Source organism: Hippopotamus amphibius, chromosome 3 (assembly GCF_030028045.1).
Source record: "Hippopotamus amphibius kiboko isolate mHipAmp2 chromosome 3, mHipAmp2.hap2, whole genome shotgun sequence".
In the NCBI taxonomy this organism is placed as follows: Eukaryota; Metazoa; Chordata; class Mammalia; order Artiodactyla; family Hippopotamidae; genus Hippopotamus; species Hippopotamus amphibius.
The window spans coordinates 184,461,042-184,482,439 of record NC_080188.1 but is presented as its reverse complement, the minus strand read 5'-3'; the positions used below and the strand labels follow the sequence as shown (position 1 = coordinate 184,482,439).

Here is a 21,398-nt window from a genome sequence, read left to right as displayed (position 1 = left end):
AAGGATAGACAGTTGTGATCATCTTGTGTGCTTTCACTTGACCAAGATTTGATTCTCTCTGGGATCTCTAAGAGAAAATCACTTCTAATTTCTGTATTAATTTTATATAACATGCCTTCAAATCTTTTCAAATTTACCTAATTAGTCCCTTGACAAAGAAACACAAATTCCAACAAGAGTACTGATTATTAGAGACTTGCTGTTTGTGGAATTAACATTAATTTCTCCCCTTTTCTCACTTTTACTGTCTACAAGTAAAGCAGAAAAAAAGGGAAAAAAAAGAAAAAGAAAACCCTTCAGGTGTGCTTTTCTTGATTTTTTCCCAAGCAGAAAGATACTCTTATTCAGTGTCTCCAACATATGTCCTAGAAGGAGGAGAGGCAGGAAAAAACAAACAACAACAACAACAACAAAAAACCAGGAGGTATTCTTCATAAATGCAAGTTAAAGGATTTACAGCTCAGGCCATTAAAAACAGTGGCATATGTATTCATGAAAGAACATAGAAGAAATATGTTATCCGTGAGATGAATGTCACAGATGTGAAATTATAGCACCTTGACCCTGAAACTCCACATTCAAATAATATTAGAAATCCTCACTATCTATGCTTAAAGACCTGGGCATAATTTGTGTTCTCGACAGCATGGAAAAACAGCATTTCTGAATCTCTGGCCCTGAGAGTTCAGTTTAAAGTCAGGCTCTCACACTATTTTTCTCTGGGGCTAATGAAGATCTGTTTACGAATATTTACTCCCAAGTTCACGGCTGGTGTTTGCTGGCTCAAGCAGAGCTAAGTCATTACAGCTTGGCACACAATCCACTGGGGAGGCTACCAGTTATCTTCTCATTGGCAACAGAGGCAACCCCTTCGATTCCTCTCTGCCTCCCCTTCTTCCTCTCTACACTGCCCCCAATTTGGATAACTGGCCAAGTTAAAAGGAAACAAAAAACAAAAACGTGAAACAACACAGCTCCTGGAATTTCTCAACCACATGAATGCAGAATCGTTATCAGTCCTGAAAGGCTGCCTGTCCTATTTACCATGGATACATAATATACAAACCAAACCTGCAAACCTGTGCCTCTTACAATAACTCTTTCGAGACACTCTTCCATTCAAAAGTAGAATGGAGGAGGGAGAGGCAGCTGCCGTAAAAGGCTCTCACATTGTAATTCCTCGCCTCCTGAAATGAACGAGAGCACCCACGGCACTGCATCGCAGTCTCCCTGCTTTGATCTGTTGGGTAGGATATTTATCTTTGTATTCAATATCTCACTTCTCCTCTAATGCTGTGACCAATCCCTTTCCTGCCTCTGAGATCCTGCAAATAGATCCAGGAAATCCTAGAAATCCCTATATGAGGTTGATTCAAGGAAATAAGCAAAGGGTTATTAAATAAGAGTTACTGTCCAGGGATGAATCTAGTTGGAAGTTGCACTGTTTCCTAACTCCATTTGAGTAGCATTAAGGCTACCTCTGCAGGCAGAGACTCTTAACCGTCTGCAACAGTCCAAAATGAAAGAGAGGGGGAAAAAAAGGAAGGAAAAAAAAGCTGCCTGATTCTAATACACCTAATTAGCCATCGGCAGACTCTTAATTGCATACATTAGGATGATTCCATAGTGGAGATTAATTCTAAATATACCCAAGCAGCTGGTTAAGATGCCATGGATTACAGTGTGGACTGTACTTTTCCACTTAATTAGATATCAAAATTAAGCAGCAACAAGCATTTTGACATAACGGGGATCAAGCCGCTGCTTGGTATCCCAGAGCTGCACTAAAATGACCGCTAAACAGAGCCGCACAGATGGAGAGATATTAAATGCCGCACTGGAAAGTAATTTCAAATAATAAAATATCAATATTTACATTTTAATTACCCCTACTGAGAGCCGCTCTGTCATTTTCACTATTGCAGACGCAGCAAGGGGTAGTGAAATGACATTGCAGCTCTGGCTGCAATGACTATTTTGTTTCCATTAAAGAATGACAAGTGTTTTAGAGGCAGTGACACTCGGTGTGTGAACAAGAATGACAGCAGATCAGAAAATTCCTATTAAGGGACTAAATGCCTCAACAAGAGAATTGACTCCGAGCAGCAGCTCTTCCTTGAAGCACATAATCCTTTCCAAATTTTCTGCTGAAAGTTTATTATTGGGGATGCCCTAGGGAAGTTTTAGCCTCCCATGAAATATTTAGATCGGTAAAACGTTATATGATGATTGCCAATTTAAAAACAATAATACTTGACGTGAACAAATATCCGGGAGTTCTGTGTAAATCACAAAGATGCTAGGGGTTTCTTTTTGAAATTTTCTGTCATTGAAATTGACAATACCATTGATCACATTTCCTTGAAACATATCTATTTTCTATTAAATACATGGATGAAAGCTTGGGATACGGCTTAGAATCATCGTAATAAAAATGCCAGGCTTGTTTGCCCTAGCTTTTCCTTAGTATTTGGTTGTATACAACTGTCTCAATCATAATTTCCTTGACATGGAAAATAAAGTAAAAATGGGTCACAATCTCTACGTGTAAGTGCGTACCCATGTGCATGTAGACTATAGATTTTTCTTTAGCTTCTGTTATTATTTAAAAATCGCAAATTCCTAGTGGCTCTTAGAGGCCCTCCCCAAATTTAATGACTCTTTACGGGGTGCAAGGATGAGATTACGGAAAAGAAAAATAAAAGGTATAGATGAGATGTGACATGCTGCATTCACAAGATAATAAATGAAAACAGTAAAGTCTTCCTTTGGGGATGACTGTCAAAACTGTAGGGATCCTGAAAGAATTTTAATGCCTCAAGATATGAGAGAGTGTATAAGAGAAACTCCTTGGTCACTATAGCAGGCAGTTAACTGACCCCCTATCTCAGATCCTGCATTTATTTAATGTGTAGAGATGAACAACCATAAATGTGATGAATGGCTATAGCGGGAGACTGAATAGAATTTTTCAAAGAAGAGAAAAGGGAAGTTGGGGAGTGATATAGACCCTTAGCCCTCTTCTACTCCTGTTCTTTCTAAAATACCAGTTTTGAAGTTGGAATAAAAACTTGATAATAGGCACGGTAGACTAATGCCGGTTCTCTAACTAAGAGATGTTCCTCTTAACAAAAAAATGAAAGTGCCTAGGAACGTATTTCCTAAGCAGCCCTAATGCTTTTAGGACAAGACAGATTCCCATTTCTCAGCTACCAGCACCTTTTAATTTCTGAAAGAGCCACGGTTGAAAATCTTAATTAATTGTTCCATACTGCTTCAGGATCATTATGCAATGTAATAAAGGCCGTGTAATTATGAAATTTTACAGCCATTACCAAGGCTGATGGGTCGTATTTCATCCTCAGCTGGACCCGATGGCTTTTAGGCACTCGGCTCCCCTTTGATGAACTACAGACAGATCTATCAGGCCCAAACAATATCCAGGCGAGGCAGCTATAATAGCTACCTACAGATGAAGCCATAGATAAAGATAAACTATAAATCTACACACACAAATGCAGGCACATCGCCTGGGGATGACAGAGAGAGGATGAGACACTTGGGAAAGGCAGGCGCTCCCACGAAGGCAGCCTCCTGCGTCTCTCCCTCATTCACTCCAGAATGGGTTGGATTTCATAAAAGACAGCGAAACCCAAGTGTACCTTTCATTTATTTTCTGTATCTCGAAATCAAATGAGAGAAGGCAGGGGTGTGAGAGTGTATCCATGAGCATTGTACTCAGTGCATTATTTAAAGGGCAGGAACTACTCAGATATCCTAACATCTATTTCAGTGGCAGAAAAAAAAGAAGCCTAGATATCTAGAATTCTCCTTTTTGCCCGCACATAGCACTAATACAGCAATCCAAAATAAGCACACTGCAACAAATTAGACTACAGCTCATGAGTATCTTTTTTAGAGATATGGACATTAAAAAAAAATAATTCAAGAACAACAAAAAACCACACTGAAAGGCAGATGGGGAAAATACAATTATATTCACATATAAGTAAAACTTTTGTAGCTCAAAAGTACTTTTCACGTTGGCATGTAAGAATCCATATAGCCTAAGAACTGAGAAAACTATGGTCTGCTTAATACAGCAACATTTCCAACATCTCTCTTTTTGTGAATTAAGCACTTATGTAGTTCCTTTTAAACGTCAAGTTAAATGGAAAAGGGCCATGGAGGAGGTTCATTTGACAACCATAAGTGCTACACCCCAGGGAGCATCGAGTTCAACTCTGCCCTTTGGGGTATGGTGGCAACTTCACAGAGTTAATGCCCTCAGTCCTTACTATGGCATCAGCCTCACGAGGCTCATTTCATGGATACGACCAGACAGCCAGTCTGTAACACGGCTTATCCAGGAAAAAAAAAAAAGCCCATCTGAGGGTCAATCCAATTCAAGTTGCAAGCTACAACAGTGGACGACGTCAGGCAAGAAAGAAAAGTAGCAGGATGTACCTAGGGTGATTCTGAGATTGAAAACTGGCAGCAGGGTAGGGTGTATGTGTACATAAGAGGGCTGGCACACATAAAAAAGGATGTAAGATCGGTTTAAGTGGCATTAAGTCTCTGGAAAGCACAGCGTGAAACTGTTCACTAAAAGCATGGATTAAGAGTGAGAAAAACAGGTTTCGGTACAATCTCATCTACTAACTAGCTGTGTAAACTTGAGCTAGTCACGGAATTGCTGTTTCCTTATCTCAAAGTTGATTGACCAGACGCTCTAGTCTACTGTACACTCCAGGCTGGACATCCCATTATTTTTGACGTTCTTTGTTTTGGGCAGAAAAAAGTGTGGACCCAACACATCCCTTCCGTACACAAACGGATGGTCTCTCTGCCTGAATCCCTTTCTAGGCTCGAATGTATTTTATTTTGCCAATGTGATCTCACCTCCCATTTTTTCTGAGAAATAGAGAACACTGGGTATAGATGCCCTTGACCTACTTCCCCTTCTCATCTGTATGAGGACCAATTCCTAACACCTTCCTGCTTGTCTCTAAAAAAAAAAGGGATTGCTCCTTCTTCCCAAGGAAGGATATTTAGCCCCTTGTGCCCCCTCTCCTCTCTGAAACATTCCCCATACCCTCTGGCACTTGTAACACATCTTTCTCCTGGTCTTCCTGCCTCCTTTTGTGTCCATCCTTTCCACGAGATACTTTCCATAACTCTGCTTGGCTTTTTCTCTTTTCTCCCTACCTGCTCTCCATTTTCATGGGTGTAACAAGCCTGGAATACCAGCACACATTGCTCCCAAAAGAGCTAGACTTTTATATCTCCAACTCCCTGCCGCCATCCGCATGGAAATGTACACAGGCAACTCACCTCAAAATATCTACATATGCACTCTCGCCCCGCCACCTCTAACTTATCCCAGTGGATTCCCTGGAGCATCCTCGTCAAATACTCAACAAGATAGATTCAAAACTGGGAGGCGACCTTGGACTCTTCTCCTGTGTCCAACTGTTCCTATGAAATATATCTTAGTTCCACCTCTTCTTTCCGGTCCGACTGCCTAATCCCATCCTTCATTATCTTCCACTTGAACCGAACTCGTCTCTTCTCTGCTCTGATGCTTTCTCTCTGTGAGGTTTACGGAATCCCTCATAGTCAGGGCTCAAGGTACCATTCTTTATTTCTTATTAAGAATGATGGTGATGATAAACATCCGTAAAATTTATTTGGGGCTTCCTATGTGCCAGGCATTATGCTAAATACTTCCATTTACGGAGTGCCCGTCACGAGCCCAGCATCAGGGATTCAACAAAAGACAAAGTACCTGCCCTTTGGGGGTTCATATTCAGGAGGGCAGGGGGCAGAAAATAAACACTTAAAAATACAACAGGTGGTAAAATATAGTGCAATGGAGGAAACATTCACAAAACTAAGGGAAAAAACAGGCACCCAGGAAGGGGTGAAGGGAAGGAGGAGTTGTCGTGTTAGGCAGGGCTGTCAAGGAAAGGTTCCCTGAGACAGGACTTCTAAGCAGAGCTCTGAGCTGAGAGAGCAGCCCTGCATCTCTCTGTGGAGGAGCATCCCAGGCGGAGGGAATGGCAGAGACACACTTGCTGGAGGAGGAGACTTCATTTTGTGGTTCAGAGAGTTGCAAAGAAGCCAATGTGGCTGGGGAGGAAGAGGAGGAGACGACGGCATTGGTGGGCCTGTCACAAAGGCTTTGCTACTTTTTGCAAACTTTTGCAGCTTTTACTTTGAGTGAAAGGAGAAGCCAACGGGGGCTTTGAGCAAAGAGGAGACGGAACCTGACTTGCATTTTTCAAAGACGACCGGGTACAGGAGAGGAATGAGGCCACTCCAAGCATTTCATTCTCACCTTAATGGAGTATCTGCTATTCTCCTTCCCACTTTCCACATGAGGCAACTGGGGTACCAAACCCACTCCAGGTCACCTGGTTAAAAGTATTAGCGTTACAGCCATAAAAAAATAACGAAATAATGCCCTTTGCAGCAATATGAATGGACCTAGAGATTATCATACTAAGTGAAGTAAGTCAGAAAGAGAAAGACAAATACCATATATCACTTATATGTGGAATCTAAAATATGACCAAATGAACCTATCTATGAAACAGAAACAGAATCACAGACATAGAGAACAGACTTGTGGTTGCCTAGGGGCAGGGGCAGCAGGAAGGGATGGAGTAGGAGTTTGGGATTAGCAGATGCACTATTATTTATATGGATAACTGAATCAGTTAGCTGTACACCAGGAACTAACACAACACTTTAAATCAACTATACTTCAGGACTTCCCAGGTGGTGCAGTGGTTGAGAATCTGCCTGCCAATGCAGGGGACACGGGTTCGATCCCTGGTCTGGGAGGACCCCACATGCAGCGGAGCAACTAAGCCTGTGTACCGCAACTACTGAGCCCGTGAGCCACAACTACTGAGCCCATGTGCCTAGAGCCCGTGCTCTGCAACAAGAGAAGCCACTGCACTGAGAAGCCCATGCACCGCAACGAAGAGTAGTCCCGCTCTCTGCAACTAGAGAAAGCCCGCGTGCAGCAAAAAGACCCAATGCAGCCAAAAATAAATACTTATTTAAAAAAAAAAACTATACTTCAATAAAATACACTTTTTAAAATGTACTAGAGCTATGATTTGCACACATGCCATCTAAGTCCAGAACCTGTAATTGAACCACCACGCAGCGTGGTTCTTTTCCTGTCTTCCCACCACCCACCATTTATTCTTTCCAAACAAGCCACATGGACTTCTGTTCTTTCTCTCTTTCTCTTTTTCTCTTCCTCCCTCCCTCCCTCCCTCCCTTCCTTCCTTTCTTCCTTTTTCTTTTTTGGCTATGCTGGGCTTGCGGGATCTCAGTTCCCCAAGCAGGGACCGAACCCAGGCCATGGCAGTGAAAGCCAGGAATCCTAACCACTAGGCCGCCAGGGAACTCCGCTATTTCTTTACCTTAGTGTAGAATGCCTTTTCCCTTCCTCTCTGTAGGGTGGACGTCTCTTCAACCACCCATACCCCTCTGAAACAGTCTCCTCTAAGCATCTCCCTAACGGCCTTAGGGAGAGTGATACCGCCTCCTCTACAGCCTTCTCCTCCACCACTTGCCCATCATCTGATGGTCTCAGCACTCCTGAAGCCATTATCTTCTCCCTGATACCAAACCACTTATTCATCATGGTATCCCCAGGGTTTGGGACACAGCAGTTTTGTCTTTTTAACTGAAATATTTGCATGTGTGCGTATGCCCAGAGCTTCACGGTCTCAGGACCTGAATGGTCTAATAATCCACGTTTGGGAAATAACGAAAGAAATGACTGGTGGGAAGGTAGAGTGGTCACAGCTTGGGTGAAGGCACAAGTGGTGAGTGTGTGAGAAGGAGCTAACAGCAAAACAGCTAAAGAGCTTGCTGACACCTACGCCCCACCCCATTACTGGTCCCATGTTCCCTCCGAAAGACTGGAAACTAGAACAAAGTGAAGACTTTCCTCTGCTTTTGCGCAACTAGAGGTGACTCAGAGAGCTGAGTAATTCCTCCAGGGGAACACTGGATAAGCTTGAGAAGCTGGAGGAGTCTGAGAGCGAAAAAGCAGCAAATGCATCCCTTTGCCCAAAAAGAACCTGCTAAAAACCTCTTAAAAGGACTGTAACCATCGCCCTATTCCCCAGCTTAACACCAAGCTACTGCTCCACAGCTTGGGTTTAATTCTCCAGCGTGCCAGGCACCCCATTAACAGCAAAATTGTTTCAAGATAACTCTGAAAAGCTAAATGCCACAGTAGGACGAGATTACCGGGTGTTTATTGAACAAAGTGCACAAGAGCACAGGATACAAATCCCTGGAAATAGTCTTAAGAGTTATCTTATTGAAAATGCTCATTTAAAAGATGAGGAAGCTGACATCCCTTAGGAAAACAAATTCCATCATTACATTAGACATGTCATATCACTTAACAAAGAAATTTGAAATAGACCCCGTTTCCCCTTCCCTGATCGTTCTGGGATATACTATCTGGCCACATTGCATGTAGAATGTACGTATTTTTTCATATTTCTACTGTATCACATCCCTAAGATAGAGGAGCCTTGTAAGCCTTCTCCCTTATTAACACTTTCTGAAGAATTCAGATACTGCTATTTTCATGTTCTGAAGAATCTCAGCAAAGTCAACGGACTCAGCAATTCATTCAGAATGAAATTGGTGTAAACTTCCATATTCTATGCAGAGAAAACTTATAGATTTGTTGTACGTATTTTTCACTTATCTATTTTTAATTATAACAAAGAGGTGTAACAGATTCATCATTTAAGTGTCCAATTGAGGTTGCTGTGGCCATCCACAGAGGACTGTATTTAATTTTTCGACTGGTCTTTTATACCACAAAGTAGGTGCTCAAATATTCATTAAACGTATAAGCTCATATGAGCAAGTTGTCTATATCAGTCAATACCATGTTTGAAATAATGATATGTTTTCAAACATTTCGTTTCTAAATTCAATTTTAATATGAATAAAATTGCTATTTGCAGCAACATGGATGGACCTAGAGAATATTATACTGAGTGAAGTTAAGTCACACAGAGAAAGACAAATATTACATGATATCACTTAAAATGGCATCTAAAAAATAATACAAGTGAATTTATATACAAAACAGAAACAGATTCACAGATATAGAAAACAAACTTATAGGGGGAAGGGGGTGGCAGGGATAACTTAGGAGTGTGAGATTAACAGATACAAACTACTATACGTAAAATAGATAAGCAATAAGGATTTACTGTATAGCACAGGGAAGTATATTCAATATCTTATAATAACCTATAACCAAAACAATCTGAAAAAATATATACATATATAATGGAAGCACTTTGCTGTACACCTGAAACTAACATGTTGTGATCAACTACACTTCGATAAAAAAAAAATTCACAAGGAACTTGGCATTGAACAAGTAACAGTAAAGGTATCATTGTAATGGTGCTACACGCTAAACTCTGTTTCCGTTTCTCTAGGATCAAGGCCTGGAAAGTATTTGAGCAATAGAACTAGAGAAGAAACAATAGCTAGAAATAAAGATGAATTCAAAGCCAATTATATCCCAATGTGAACCTTACTTTATTCTGGCACTTTTACTAAGGTATGTTCTTTAGGCAGAATAATTCCTGTTGTGCTTGATTAGGATTTCTCACTACTTAAAATGTAATGGTTGAGCTATTTCTTAAAAAAAAAAAAAAATCACAGAACTTGCTTTTTTATTCCTATTGAAAAATGGCAGTTTTTCAAGAGGTTTCTTTACAAGCCAGGAAGATGACATTTACTACTGTGGTGAGGGGACAGGGACTCTCTTTGGAGGCAGCAGCACTAATAAGAAAGATATGGTTCAATGTCCTAGGTATTCTTCCAAGTTTTATTAATTAGGTGGAAAGCCTTTCCCACTGGAATAGTGCAAGGTATTTATGAACACTTCAGCCCACAAATAGAACAAATGTACAGCAAAGGAGGTAATTATTAGATACACCGATCCCTTTATCAACTTGGCAGGGACAACCCAAAAGATGGGTTCTGATTATCATCTTATTCATGATATTTTAATTGTGCTTCTTAACCTCCTGAATTAAAAACTACAGGGCAATCTCACTTAGATCATAGACAAAAGAGATCATATCAATTTGCAACAAAATGTATGAATGCTCCTATCTGCTTTAATTACACCCAGAACTTAACAGGCAAATTCAATAGGATCACAGAAGGATTGAGAGCTAAATGTTATCTCTTAGCCAATGGCATTAGCATGCCCTGTATGTTGTTACACATTATGGAGTGTGAACCTCTGTTTAATAATAAGTTTAGGAAATACGGATCTTGAAGTAAAGGAGGCTTGTTCTGATATTTGAGGCTGTTGGTTATTTTTTTCATCAGCTATTCTGCGTACCCTGGCCATAAGCAAAAGATGATAGACAGATGATAAAAAAAAAAACCTGTGTCTTCCTGCCTTTTAAAGCCAGGATATGGATTCCAAATATGTTTTGGAACTTTTAATCTATAGCTGCAATAATTTTTCGACCAAAATCCTGCCAGAATTAGTCTCAGCCAAACATTTAGTTTTTCCTCAATTAACCCATTCACTTTTATCCTAAAAACCCTCACCCTAAACCTTCTTGCGATCCCTAAGTGTGATGACAGAGCAGGTTCCTGGGAACTTCAACTACTAAGGATTTGAGTTTTTAATTCTGTCCATAGCGTTGGGAGCCTAATCTACCACCTGGCAATCAATTGCCCTAAAGCATGATTTTTTGGTGAATTTTTAAAAACTGGAGGTACTGCATTCTGTGATTGTACTATGTGTGTTTTCAGGGAGCAGAGAGTTTTCTGATACCACAATCCTGGTTGATCAATTCCTATCCCTTCTATGCTCCCTGCAAAGGAAACCCCTTCTAATACTCACATCCTGCTGATCCCCATGTTTTTTCTCCTTCTTGAACTATTTTCTATCTCCCTCCCAGAGGTGAGAATTCTTATTTAATCGCTTCATCAAGCTTCAAGTTTTTTGCTCTCCTGGAGGAACAGAGGGATGTACCTTTTTTTTTTTTTTTTTTGGATTCCTTATGAAGGAATCCTTAAAAATGATCGATAGCTCTTACACATACATGTAGTTATGCAAAAAGAGGCACACCTAAGACAAGGATGGACGATGCGTCATGTAGATCCTTAGAGTTCTCACCAGCAACCAACGTAATGGGAGAGTGAAGAAACGGACTGCCATTTGGAAGCTTACACTTCAATGTTATTAAGGAAGCTACTGTTTTCTCCTGAGTTAGGACACATCGTAGCATTTATTACACAACGTATCCTGAATTGTCCTTGACATCTTTGTTTTTTCCAAATTTTCCAACTTTTATACTGTTTCCCCAAATAGATTTTGATGACTGGGATGGAATTTTAAACACAGTATATTCCATATCCCCTCCATCCTGCCCCCCACCCCCCAAAAAAACCCAACAAATCTCAATAATGTGGTAGGATTAAATTTTTTTCTATCTACTTATTTATTTATTTGCTGATGTAGTTCTGGGTCCACACTTTTGTACTGTTCATATACTCTTGCAAGTGTCATGCAGGGAAAAGCCCATTTGAATTTGTACTGGTCTGAATTTTGTGTTTATTTCCACTCAAATTATTCTTATCCAAAGGTAATAGCCACTCTGTCCTCTTTCCCAACCCCCAAATGGCATTTGGAAAAACGGTATTTTTTGAATGGCGACCTTTAGTGGGAGAACCAAAGGATACTAAAAGTTTTGCAAAATAAATAATTTCCCACTCAAAATGACAATAGCACCCCCACTGAAAAATGCTATGAGTTCAGTCCACTGGACAAATAAAACTGAAACTGACTACACTGTTGCCATGTGCAAAAATGCACATGGGACCATCTTCAAATTATTGACAAGGAAATTGTATGTTCTGAAATTTCCCATGGCACTCTGATACCCATCTCAAATCCATGTAAGTACACAATTTTTCAGGTTGCAGCACTGTTCCCAAATCTGCCTTCAACAATCTCATTACATACCCTTTTATCTGGAAATTTTTGAAGTTCTCTATTACCATTTTTAAAAAGCTTCAGGATTAAAATATATTCCTTTCTTTAGCACAGACATTCAGGAAATTTCTTCTATGCATCTATGAATCCCTGATAGCTCTAAAAAAGTAGGGAACTAACTTCCTTGAGTCCCAAGGCTAGAAGATCATCTTGGCAATACAGGTATACATATCATATTTGGATTCCAGCAAGCTTCTAATTTTCTTTTATTATCTCAATATTTATGTCTAATTGTTACCTTCTGGAGACTTACTAATAAAATTTGAATTGGAAATGCACTGCATTTCAACATGTATTAACATTATTTCATTTATTTCTATTGATTCACTACCAAAACTATGATTACATTTGCAGTGTATTTTCTTAGTCTATTGAAGAAAAATACAGCGCTCACCACCATCTGAACGGTGCTTTAACACTATTCATCTGTATGTAACATCACAGCGATTAGTAAAGTTACTTGAATATTTTTTAAGAGATTGACTCATTTGAAAAATAGAAAGAAGAAATTATGGAAGCTCACCCTTCTTGTGCTTATGATCAACAGGTCAAAAATGAAAAAAAATCTTAGAAATCATTTCAAATATTGAAATAACACATTTGTGATAAACTGAATTCACATATCATGCAAAATTGAACAGCAATTTTACCCGAGTGACACTTTTCAGGAGATAGATGTGCATACAGGCAACTATGTGAATTTAGAGAGAAATCACTTAATCTTTGGGTCTTGGTTTCCTCATCCAGACAAAATAAGATGGTAAATATAACAACCTCACAGGGATGCTGTAAGTATCTAATGCAAGCAAGCATCAGATTTATTTGGAATCACTTTGTAACCTGAGCATCACCCTGCAAATGACAATCGTTGTCATTATTATTGTTCCATTAATAGTCACAGTAGTCCAGACTTGTAAAGGCAGGAGGCGTCTCACCTAGATGAATCTCACTACTTAAAACTTTCAAACATTTTTTAAAGATTTTAGGCATCTTGGGTAGATTCCTTTAAAATGGTGACATATTTTTCAGTCTTCTTAAAATAAGTCTACTAAGTACAAATTTAATTTTCCTGGTGATCAAGATCAGCAGCCAGGAACCACTGGAACACTCAAGATGCCCGGAGTTGCCCTCAGAAGCAACAGGAATGCAGAGCTGCCCACACCCACATTACACAGCCTCCAGTGCTGGGCTTCTCAGGACTTGATCTGCATTTCATATTTTTCTCTGCAGACTCTTACTTTCTACTGCAGTCCATGGGATTCCCTTTGGCATCAATCTCTTCTGACATTTGCTATGTATCAAAAAAAGGGTTAAACTAGTTAAAATGGTTCACAGAAAGGGTTGAATAGCCTCTGCGTGAGGGGCAGAGGGATGTCACAGTTACAGTACCTTTGGAAATTACCGAGAACGTTTTTTTTCTTTTTGTTTTCAATTATGCTATAGGGAGTTGGGCTGTTCAAAATTTGATATATTATCCCTCGATGGAGAGAAACTGAGTTGAAGGATAGTGACATAAAATTTACTTAAGTGGAAATTTCTGTGTGAAAATATGGTTATTACGGTTCATTGTTTTTCCTCTTAAATGATTAGAAAAACAGTTTAAGAATTAGAATATGCCAGTAGGAGTTGAAATATATAGACGCATGCACGTATGAGAGTAACTGCCAAAGTGTTTATGCAGTAGAGCAATACAATTACATATAACGGTTTTATATAGACTTCATACAACTCATTGACAAGCTTATGACATACCTACCCCAACTCACCAGTTTTAAGGATGTCCAGATTAATATTAACATCTTTAGAGTTATTCTGAAGTTTCTGTATAAGTTCATATAAAAGATATCTCTCAAGAATTCAAATGTCTTTAAACATACATCGCATTTACCTGAGTGCTTTGAACATTTATCACCGAACGTTTATAAATTTTTATAAAAATTGGTAAACATTATTTACATTCAAATGACTCAGAAAACGTTAAATGAATACATACATATTTATATATTTGTTGAAAAGCATTTTGCTTACTGGATGAGCTATAATGGCTCCTTTCTCACCATTATATGTGAATGTGTACTTAGCCACATAATAAATATCTCCAATGAAATTTCCAAGAAAGCTCTTAATTCACATGTGTCATGGTCACTTTGCAGAGTTCATGAACCTTTCCGTTTTATTTTTAAACACCAAAGATAAAATTATGGCTTGGCCACGAAATGCGGGTGCAAACGCACCTGGGCTGCCCAATAAATGTGTATTGATCTTGTGGATGAAGGTGGCTTCTGGGGAAGTGAGGCCTTCTCTTTGGTAATAAAGCTACCATATTTATTTATGTATCCATTTATAAGATTTGCAAAACTGAATACTAAACTCAAAAACCTTACGAGTATGAGGGTTTATGACAGGTTTCTCCGTCTCAGCACTAGTGTTATTTGAGGCTGAAAAATTCTTCGTTGAGGGGCAAGGGGTGGGGAGCTGTCCTGTGAATTGCAGAACATGCAGCAGCATCCCTGGCCTCTCTCCACGAGGTGCTCCTCCTTCTCTGTGGTTTCCCTGATGGTGGAAATCAAAATGTCTCGTCACTGCCGAATGTTCCCCATGAGGCAAAATTGCCCCTGGGTGGGGACCATTGGTTAGGGGTGATGAAAACATCTTTTCCTTTCTAAATGAGTTGCTAGTTGTTGAGAATCGTGGTAATGAAGATAGCTTATCTTGGTCTATGTAGCATTTTCCCAGACTTAACCAAACAGAGACTTGAATAAGAGGGACTCCTCTATTTGGCAAACTTGTCCCCAAGCAAAATTTCCATCTCATCTGGCAATACTAGGCCTGCTTCACGGGTGTGTGCCCTGTGTAGGGAGCTGCACGTGGCTGAATGCTCTGCTGTTGCCATTGTGAAATTCTTAATAATTTTTTAACCATGGGTTCTGCATTTTCATTTTGCACCAAACCCCATCAATCAGGTAGTCAGTTCCGTAATAAATATCAAATCAACATTATTGGGATACACCCATGAAATCTATTTTGCCAGCAGAAATTTCTGAGATCCCATTGTGTTAAAAAAAAAAAAAATCAGTTTGGAACTTTAAAAAAAATGAATGAGTTTATACCAGGAATTTGGGTTAGCATAATAGATAAAAATCAGGGTTTTGAATGCAACAGACCTGAACTTCAATCTCATCATCTCTATTTTACTAGCCTTGGGATTTCAGGTAAGTTGTTTGACTTCTCTAAGCTTCAATTTTCTCAGTTTTCTCAATTATAAAATGGTGTCTGATCGACAAGGGTATATATATAATGGAATATTATATAATGGAATATTACTCAGTCATAAAAATGAAATATTGATATTTGTAGCAACATAGATGGAGTTAGAGAATATTATACTTATTTTAAATTTTAAAAATGCCTATTAAGTGCTTTGTGAAATAAGTCAGAGAAAGACAAATATTATATGCTATCACTTATATGTAGAATCTAAAAAATAATACAAATGAATCTATATACAAAACAGAAGCAGACTCACAGACATAGAAAACAAACTTGTGGTTACCAAAGTGGGGAGGAGGGACAAATTGGGGCTATGGGATTAACATCTACAAACTACTATACATAAAACAGATAAGCAACGAGGATTTACTGTATAGTGCAGGGAATTACACCCAATATCTTGTAATAACCTATAATGGAATGTAAACTGCAGAAATACCGAATCACTATGCTATACACCTGAAACTAACACAATGCTGTAAATCAACTACACTTCAAATTTAAAAACGGTGTCAGAGGTAATCCTCAGTTATAGCGTTTGCTTTGAAGAATAATTGAGATAATGTATACAGAACAATGAGCACTGACCATGGCACCTAGTAAGTGCTCAATGAATGATGATGATGTTGCCAAAACCCATCCTAGGTTGGGATGAGAAAATAAAATTGAACCTCAAAAGTGTCACCATACTGTTTTTGAAGGCAGATTTCCTGAGTTCGAAGTACTGGTCCTTTAGGTTGAATCCTACTCGTCCAATATTCCTCTAACACTATTCACCCAAAAGTCTCAAATCCAAATTTTAAAAACGCCTATCCAGTGCTTAAAACCTGGCCCCGAATTGACACACCCAGGTCCAAATGTCCATGAGAACACATCTGATCGGGGCTGTACGTGCTCGGCTGCTGACATTACCCAAAGTCGATGGTGCAAGCGTGCGTGTTAATACATTTCATACATTAAAGATGTAAATTTTATTCTTCAAGCTGAAAGCCAGGTGATTAATTCTCATAGCATAGTGATCAATTGGTGCAGATGCTCCACCTGTATTAATGTTTGTTTTTGTACGCATTAGGAGCGGAAGCACACCAATAACACAGGTGTCTGACGCAGAGCTGTGCAACATTGCCGTTAGCCGGCAAACATCGAGATCAGTACTTAGGCTGCACGTAGCACTGCCAATTTTTTCAATTAGACCCATTATTGATTTGATGAAAAAGCAAATTAAACATACCATGGTGGTATGTAAATCGGTTAGAGAGAGCACAAGGTTCTGGTACAAAGCTTCAAAGGCATGAGCTGTACGGCTTTCCTCGGCAGTAAGTCATAGGGGTTCCTGGCAACTGCTGCTCTGTACGGGGTTTCTTGAGCTACGCGGGCTGGCTGGCAAAGCAATCACCTGGAAAGACCAGAGCTGTATTTTAAAAATCCACAACAGTTCAGCAGAAAGGGAAAGGATGCTGGAAATCGACGAATTCTGAAGCCGCATAAAATGGTCTCCATCAAGTGATGGTCAGTTTCGCCTGCCCAGATATATGGCCACAGAGAGCGCATCCCGCAGGCATATACATTTGAGAAACTGATTATGCTGATTCGAAAAGTTGTGTTGACCACTACCTCAAGCTACGTCATGTTTTCACTGTCTAAAGTTGAAAACTCCTGGCCTGTCTACAATCAAAGTCTAATCCAGCTTCCACATTATAATTTCTTAAAATTCAAAAGAATGTTTTGTTTGTCAATGAATGCTGGTCTCCAGTCCTGCCAACAAATGGGGCAGAGGTACTGAAAATGGGCCCATTTAACCTACACAATGGGTTTTATTAACAGGAGGAAGCTAATGTTTGCCTAAAACTTCTTGATACCTCCCTGTACATTGATCTTCTCTGGATTTCTACAAAAGAAGCCTTCAAGGCTTCGAGAAGCCTTCCCTGATTCCCAAAGTTAGAGTTCCCACTATGGTGTATCCCTTCAATGCACTTAGAACACCATGTTATAATTGCCTCTTTGCTTGTCTGTGTTCCTCAAAAGATTGTGAGCTTTATGACTGTGCGGCCATCTCTACACTGTTTATTTTGTACTCCACTGCCTAGCAGAGTGATTAGTATAAAGGTACCCAACACATTTACAATAAATAAGCCACACAGTCAAATTTCAATAAGAGACCTTATTAGATAATATTCCAAAGAGTTTGCTTTACTCATGGCAAATAAGGAACCAGGTAGGCCAAAGAATTGGCATTGCCAAATCTTAAGCTCTAAGTTTTAACTACAAAGACTCTGATAAATCTGTCAAGATAAACTGGAATCAGTCACTGATGATTGGAAATGCCACCAAAATAAGCAGTAGGTGCATCAAGGTCATAGAGATATGTTCTTCACATCCTATTTAGCAACTTATACTGAGAAGGCAAATGACTCTTGCAGGGAAGAAAGAGAAAGAACCAAAGCGATGGCAGTAACTGGATGAAGTTAATCACGAACCAAAATCAAAGAGAAAATGTTGCAAATTGTAAATATCCCCAGGTCAATGATTTAAAAGAGCTTTATATAAGCACTCAAAAAGAGAACTGGACAAGAGAAAAATATTGAGAAAGGATGAAAAAGTATGACTATTGATTGCATTGAGATAAAGAGAGCCATGAGGGATTGAGGAAGGGCAGGGACCCTCCATTTATGAACAGACAATTTCTATGAATGAATGAATGGACAATTGTCACAGCTCATCAGAAGTTACTGAGTTGCTCAGCAAGTATAATTAGGGAAAAGACATTCAGATCAGATGTTCCATCCAAACAATTTCCTTTCTTATCCTTTGAATGATAACATTTTATATATATCAACACGTCCCTATTGTGCCAAAAATCAACACACACTTTCTTCCTGGATCTTATCAGGGCACTGCAAACATGCACATCTTCACAAAGAATGGCTGAGGTGAAAAGAATACACTGCCCAAACAGAGAGGCTCTAAAAATGTGAAAGTTAGAAAAATAAAGTTTTTGTTGACTTTTTTCCCCCTGAGGGAAACTGTCCAAAGAGATATGGATGGTATAAATCATCTGAAGAGTTCTTGGTTGTTGTTGTTTTCCTTTATTTTTACATTTGTGAGTTCATTTTCTTTTTAATCGAAAATCTAGAAGATTGGAGCTGGCACTGCCAGCAGTGTCTGACGGGAGAGAGCATATGTTTCCTGTCATGCTGGCAACTGACTGCAACAGCCGTGCGGAAGTCAGTGCAAGTCCTTACATCAAAGTTTGCTTGCCATTGTACGGACGTTGTTAGAAGTTGAAAAAAAGCAATGTCCATTTGAAGCTCGTCTGTGAACTTTGCATGAACCGCTAGGAATAATGTAGTGTGATGACAAGCCAGTTATACCTTCCACTAAATTTGCTGTCTGGAATGAACTGAAATAGTGTTTGGTTTGTGTAATTACGTCCATCTATCTTTATATTCCAGCGGCATATCGCAAATTGAAAATACTAAAAATTGACTGTTGGTTCTGATATTTAATGATTGCCAAAGACAAGACGATGATTTATTGGTTACTTACCGATGTGACACATTTGCATCTTATTAGACGGAGATTACTATTCCTTAAAATGCGGACGAGGCCTGATCATGTCTGATGGATTGATTTGATTTGCAAATGTAATCAAACTAATAAGAGGGAAAAAATGAGCAATAATGCCTTGTTTTTCAACTGGCAATCACTCCCCTGCCAACAAGGCTGATATCCCTGACTAAGCAGCCTTTACACAGTCTTCCTGTCGCCTCAAATAAACAAAGGGATGCTAAGAGCTTGATAAGACGATAACAAGCCAAGTACGGATGCAGCATGGCACCCACACCCCTGAACTGTGCTGCTGCAGGCAAGAACAAAAGTTAATGGCAGGAGATGCCACGTGACCTTAGCAATCTCAAGAAAAGCTCTCGCGGTAATCAACTCTATATTCCCATAATCTTATATCTCTTCAAAGTAAATGAAGAACCTTTCCTTAAAGTAAAAAATACTGCCATCTTCCCTCATGCAGTAAGCAGGCCTCTATTCATAAAGAGACTCTGTATCTGAGATAGTTTAACGGCTTAAAATCCAAGTGGGTTCCAAATCGCCCATACATGGTTTGAAAACAGCATAAAAAACCTGTCAGGCAGCTGCTGACCCTCAGTTTATTCCCTAGAATGTCACTGGTATTCAGAACACGGCGGGTGGGGGAGGCTTCTCTGGTGGTGCAGTGGTTAAGAATCTGCCTGCCAATGCAGGGGACTCGGGTTCGAGCCCTGGTCCGAGAAGATTCCACATGCTGCGCAACAACTAGGCCCGTGAGCCACAACCACTGAGCCTGTGCTCTACAGCCCGTGAGCCACAACTCTTGAGCCCTCGTGCCACAACTACCGAAGCCAGCATGCCCACAGCCTGTGCTCCAGAACAAGAGAAGCCACTGCAATGAGAAGCCTGTGCACTGCAACAAAGTGTAGCCCCCACTCTCAGCAACTAGAGAAAGCCCACCTGCAGCAACAAAGACCCAAAGCAGCCAATAAGTAAATAAATAAATTTATTTTTTAAAAATATACAGGGAGAGGAGCTACAGAGTGGGAAATTCTGAAATACTGGACCAGGAGGTGCAGTTGACACCTGACTCTGATCATTCTCAAAGCATTTCTTTAAGACGCTTTAGTATGTGCCTGACAGAAAAATAAAAACCATGATCCCGAGTGAGCAGCAAAGCAACCATTCTTGAGATGAAAATTCAAAAAGTATTTTGATAATAGATCAACGATGCCTCACAGTCATATAATAATGACAGTGACAGTCTCCCTAAAACAGAACTTTAGTGTAAGGCCTACCATACATATTTTTGTTCAGTGCAGGAGTGAATAGGTATTAGCTTGCTACAAAAATATATCACATAAGGTATTTTTGTTGGGGAATTGAATATTAGAAAGTGTGCAAAAAGTGTCAAATTGAATTTATAGAGCCTATTACCATATTCAGATATCACAAAAATGATCATAGTTGATGTTTCAAATATAACCACATCACCCATCTTTAGCCCATATGAAATTTACTAAACCACAAGAATATAGTATGATCAGATTCACATTATATTCTATTCGAACTATATAAAATTGCCTTGGAAGTTTGAATTAAACTTCCATGGCACATAGAGAGATGTTAAAACCTAAAATCCTCACTGAGTATAATGGATAACTGACCAGGTTAATTACAACCCATGGATTATCCACGAGCTAATTTTAATCAAATGTTATATACTGATCTGTCAGAGACACTGTGTTCAAAGATAACATCACATATACTTACACAGCAAGTATAGCCAGAGATGCTTTCTACGTAAGGTGCACCTCACGTATTCATGTTATTTTGTCCTTATGTTACCCAGACACTTAGCTCTGTATCAAGATCCTCCATTGAGAAACTCTTGGCCACTTTAAACTGCTGGCTATGTTTCCCAGCCTCAAGCCTCAGTGAAGAATTTTTCTCTACTATTTCCCCCCGCATGAAACAAAGATTCTGAGCTATACCTTTAGAGGAATAATTCTTCAGAAAGCGGTTTGATCTGATATATCCAGGTATTATACCCAGGCTATCTCAAAGAAGAACAAAAGAAAGATGGGTTTAGTGCTTATAATTTGGAGTGCACAGTTTAAAAAATATACCACAATAACTTTTCTGTAACATTTTCACTATTGGTCTATCTTTAAGACATATGCTGTCCATATAAATATATGCGCGTTTGTAATGTAATGTGGTATAATATAGAACAGAGATAAAGTGGAGAGGATAACTTGCTTATATTTAACACTATAATACTGTGCATAAGAATGTATATTCTTCTCTGAAAAACTGGTGGTGGCAACGATAAACATCAACAGGGCTCAGCTGGGAGTTAAAAGACCGAGTTTTAGTCTCAACTGTGTCCCGAGCAGCTTGTGACCTGGGGTAAGTCATTCAGTTTTCCTGGTCTTAAACATCTTTATAGGTAAGGGAATGTGCAAGTAAAGGCATTTAACACTTACTGAAC

At 39.4% G+C, this 21,398-nt stretch overlaps 1 protein-coding gene across 1 annotated transcript in view; it reads right to left on the bottom strand.

Moving 5' to 3' along the window:
- ESRRG (estrogen related receptor gamma) overlaps positions 1-21,398 on the bottom strand; it is a 216,135-nt gene that overhangs the window by 25,206 nt on the left and 169,531 nt on the right. The gene's annotated exons all lie outside the window — the stretch shown is intronic.